This window comes from Rhinolophus sinicus, chromosome 18 (genome assembly GCF_057876585.1).
Source record: "Rhinolophus sinicus isolate RSI-liver-muscle chromosome 18, RSI-T2T, whole genome shotgun sequence".
NCBI lineage: Eukaryota > Metazoa > Chordata > Mammalia > Chiroptera > Rhinolophidae > Rhinolophus > Rhinolophus sinicus.
This window is the reverse complement of record NC_142518.1, coordinates 41,716,838-41,721,025: the sequence shown is the minus strand read 5'-3', so window position 1 is coordinate 41,721,025 and position 4,188 is coordinate 41,716,838. Positions and strand designations below refer to the sequence as shown.

Genomic DNA, 4,188 nt, shown 5'->3' with positions numbered 1-4,188 from the left:
CAGCAGAAGTGGCAACTGACACCACAGAAATATAAAAGATTATAAGAAAATACTATGAACAGTTATATGCCAAGTTAGACAATCTGAAAGAAATGGATAAATACCTAGAAACATATATTCCTCCAAGACTGAATCAAGAAGAAACAGAAAATCTACTTCAGCTTCAGGTGTGCAGTGCAGTGGTCAGGCATCTGCACAATCTATGAAGTGATCACCCTGATAAGTCCTGTGCCCATCTGGCACCCTACATAATCTTTACAACATTATCGATTATATTCCCCATCTGTATTTCACATCCCCGTGACTATTTTATGACTACCAATTTGTACTTTCTTACCCCTTCACTTTCTCCCTCATCCCCAACACCACTCCCATCTAGCAACCATCAGATTTTTCGCTGTATCTCTGAGTCTATTTGTCTTTTGTTTGCTCATTTATTCTGCTCTTTAGATTTCATATGTAAGTGAGATCATATGGTATTTGTCTTTCTCAGTCAGAAGGGTAGTAGACTTGGGGGGTTTATCACTTTGTGAGGGATGTAAATGTCTAATCATTAGGATTTTTGTTGTTGTTGTTTTCAGCATATAAGATGTTTTTATTAGTTTCAGGTGTACAAAACAACGTAATAGTTAAGACATTTAAACCCCTCATAAAGTTATAACCCACCCCACAAAGCTACTACCCCTCTGACATCTTATATAGCTGTTACACCATTGACTATCTTCCCTATGTTGCACTCCACATCCCGTGACTATATATACCTATATGTTTCATTATAGTTGATGTTCAATATTGTTCTACTCCAGCTTCAAGTGTATAGCACATTGGTCAGGCATCTACACAGTCTATGATGTGATCCCCCTGATAAGTCCAGTGCCCATCTGACACCTTACATGATCTTTACAACATTGTTGATTGCATCCCACATACTGTATTAACTACCAATTTGTACTGAGATTTTTCTTTTTCTTTTTTTCTTTTTTAAGATTTTATTGGGGAAGGGGAACAGGATTTTATTGGGGAACAGTGTGTACTTCCAGGACTTTTTTTTTTCCAAGTCAAGTTGTTGTCCTTTCAGTCTTAGTTGTGGAGGGCGCAGCTCAGCTCCAGGTCCAGTTGCCATTGCTAGTTGCAGGGGGTGCAGCCCACCATTCCTTGCGGGACTCGAGGAGTTGAACCGGCAACCTTGTGGTTGAGAGCCCACTGGCCCATGTGGGAATTGAACCGGCAGCCTTCGGAGTTAGGAGCATGGAGCTCCAACCGCCTGACCCACCAGGCTGGCCCTCTTCATTTTTTTTATTAAAGTTTTTGGGGTGACAATTCTTAGTAAAATTACATAGATCTCAGGTGAACAGATCTGTAATACATCATCTATATATCACAGAGATTTTTATTTTTTAAATAGACATTAATATTAATTATATATTTACATCTTTAAACACCACCCAATTTAGAGAAAACAAGGCATTTAATGGCACACTAGCAGCAGAAGCAGTTTATTAACTACTAATCATTGTTAAGAAGTCATATCTATATAAAAATAAATACTAAAGAGAACAGACTTCACTAAAGTTAATAAGAAACAACTATAATGATAAATACCAGATTTTAAACAAGAATCTGTAAAGGTTTTCTGACATAAGGATTTCAAAGTAGACAAAATACACAGTAGTCTCAAATTTGGAGGCTATCAAGTTAATAGATTGCCTCTTAGTTGAGGTCTATCCAACCACAGTAACATTTCTGGATGAAGCATAAAGTTACTGCTACACATTTTTAAAGTATTGGTCCAGTTGTCTTTTCTCTATTTTTAATTCCTGCTCTTCATTTACAGTAATGGCACCAGCATCATTATGTGGATTGTCTAGAATGTCTTTGTCAAATCCATCTGACTCCTCCTCTTTTTGATCCTCAGCCATATTAACAACTTAAACTGTCTGTGCCCTGGTTGTGATCATTAACAAGTCATTTCCTAGGGACTGACTATTACTCAGTAGCTTTCCTGCTTTCTTTCCAAGGCCAGTTTGTTTCTCTCAATTCTTTGATGTTGCTCTTCCGTTAGACTTCTACTTGACTCAGAAGCAAACTTCTCACTTTCAGGGGAATTTGTCAGAAAGGAATCTAATTCAGTAGCAGTTATACCATGGTCATTATTTTCCCCTACTTCATCATTATTGATAATAAAATCTTCATGTAAAATAGGCAGATCAAGTCAAATTGATTTTAAACGGGTCTGAACTTCCTTTTTATTTCCCAGTTATTCAGCTCTGTCAATAAAATCCTCAATTTGCAGTTTAGGGAATAGCCTATGTGTCCAATGCTCCATATGTCTGATTAGTATCTTCAATTCTTCAGCCTCATGACATTTACCTTTGTATTTTGCCTCATCGAACACATGCCTTAATGCTGGAAGCCTTCTCTCTGAAATTAATATCTGAGCATCCAGCGTGGATGTATTCATTTTAAGTGTTCTCTGTGGAGGTACAGGAACCAGTGCTTCTCTTCCTGACTCTTCATCAGGTTCAGCTCCTACACCATCTTTCTCTGCAGAAGCTGGAGATGGGAAAGGATTTGGAAAAGTTTAATCTACATTCTCATAATCTCGTAGATCAATAAAGCCATTCTCTTGTGGTTCCAAAATCTTTTCCTCAGAATTATCTCCCTTTCTGGACTCTCTTCCTCTAACCTGGTCAGTAAGACTCTGTCCTAGGCCCTCTTTATTCATTTATGCACATGGCTCATGCAGACTGCAGCACCCACAGCACCGTGCTTCTCATTATGTTGTTTTGTACACCTGAAACTAATATAAAATAAATAAATAGATAAATAATGAGAAAAAGAATAAGCAGAAAATCTGAACAGACCAATTACTACTAAAAATAAATGAATTAGTAACCAAAAGACTCCCAAAAACAAAAGTCCTAGACCACATGGCTTCACAGGTGAACCAAACATTCAAAGAAGAACTAACACCTATCCTTCTCAAACGATTCCAAAAAATGCAAGAGGGAGTTAATATCTCAAGCTCATTTTATGAGGTTAAAATTACCTTGATTCCAAAACCGGATGAAAACTTCACAATAAAAGAAAAGTATAGGCCAATATCCCTGTTGAACATAGATGCAAAAATCCTCAACAAAATATTAGCAAACCAAATTCAACACTACCTTAAAAAGATCATACACCACAATAAAGTGGAATGTATTCATGGGATGCAAGGTTGGTTCAATATCTGCAAATCATGGTACAAATAATAAGAAGATACAAATAAATGGATGCATATACCATGCTCAAAGATAGGAAGAATTAACATCATGAACATGTTCATACTACCCAAAGCAATCTATAAATTCAAAGCAATGCCTATCAAAATACCAATGGCATTTTTCACAGAACTAGAATAATTAATCCCAAATTTATTTGGAACCACAAAAGATCCAAAGTACCACAGCAATCTTGAGAAAGAACAAACTTAGAGGTATCACACTACCTGACATCAAACTATAATACAAGGCTATAGTAATCAAAACAGCATGACATTGGCATAAAACAGGCACAGATAAATGGAACAGAATAGAGATATTAGAAATAAACTCATGCCTGTGGTCAATTAATCTATGACATAGTGGACAAGACTATACAATGGGGAAAGAGAGTCTGTCCATTCAATAAATGGTGCTAGGAAAACTGGGCAGACATGTAGATGCAAAAATGAAACTAGACCACCTTCTTACACCACATACAAGAAAAAACTCAAAACAGATTAAGGACTTAAATGTAACAACCAAAACTACAAAACGACTAGAAGAAAACATAAGCAGTAAACTCTCTGATATTGCTCTTAGTAGTATTTTTTCAGATACATCTCCTCAGGCAAGGGAAACAAGAGAAACAACAACCAAATGGAACTACATCAAACTAAAAACTTTTTGCACAGGAAAGGAAACCATCAACAAAATGAAAAGACAACCTATGAATGGGAGAAGATATTCGCCAATGATACATACAATAAGGAATTAATACACAAAATTTATAAAGAATTCAGACAACTCAATACAAAAAAAAAAAAAACACCCAAATAATCCAATTAAAAAATAGTCAGAGGACTTTGCTCTACGTTCAGGAATACGACAGGGCTGTCCTCTATCACCTCTGCTTTTCAACATAGTGTTGGAAGTCCTTGCCAGA

The 4,188-nt window shown here is 36.5% G+C and overlaps 1 pseudogene; it reads right to left on the bottom strand.

The window, feature by feature from the left end:
- Positions 1-1,406: 1,406 nt before the first annotated feature.
- LOC109434110 (TIMELESS-interacting protein pseudogene) lies at positions 1,407-2,732 on the bottom strand (annotated as a pseudogene).
- Between the last annotated feature and the right edge of the window lie 1,456 nt (positions 2,733-4,188).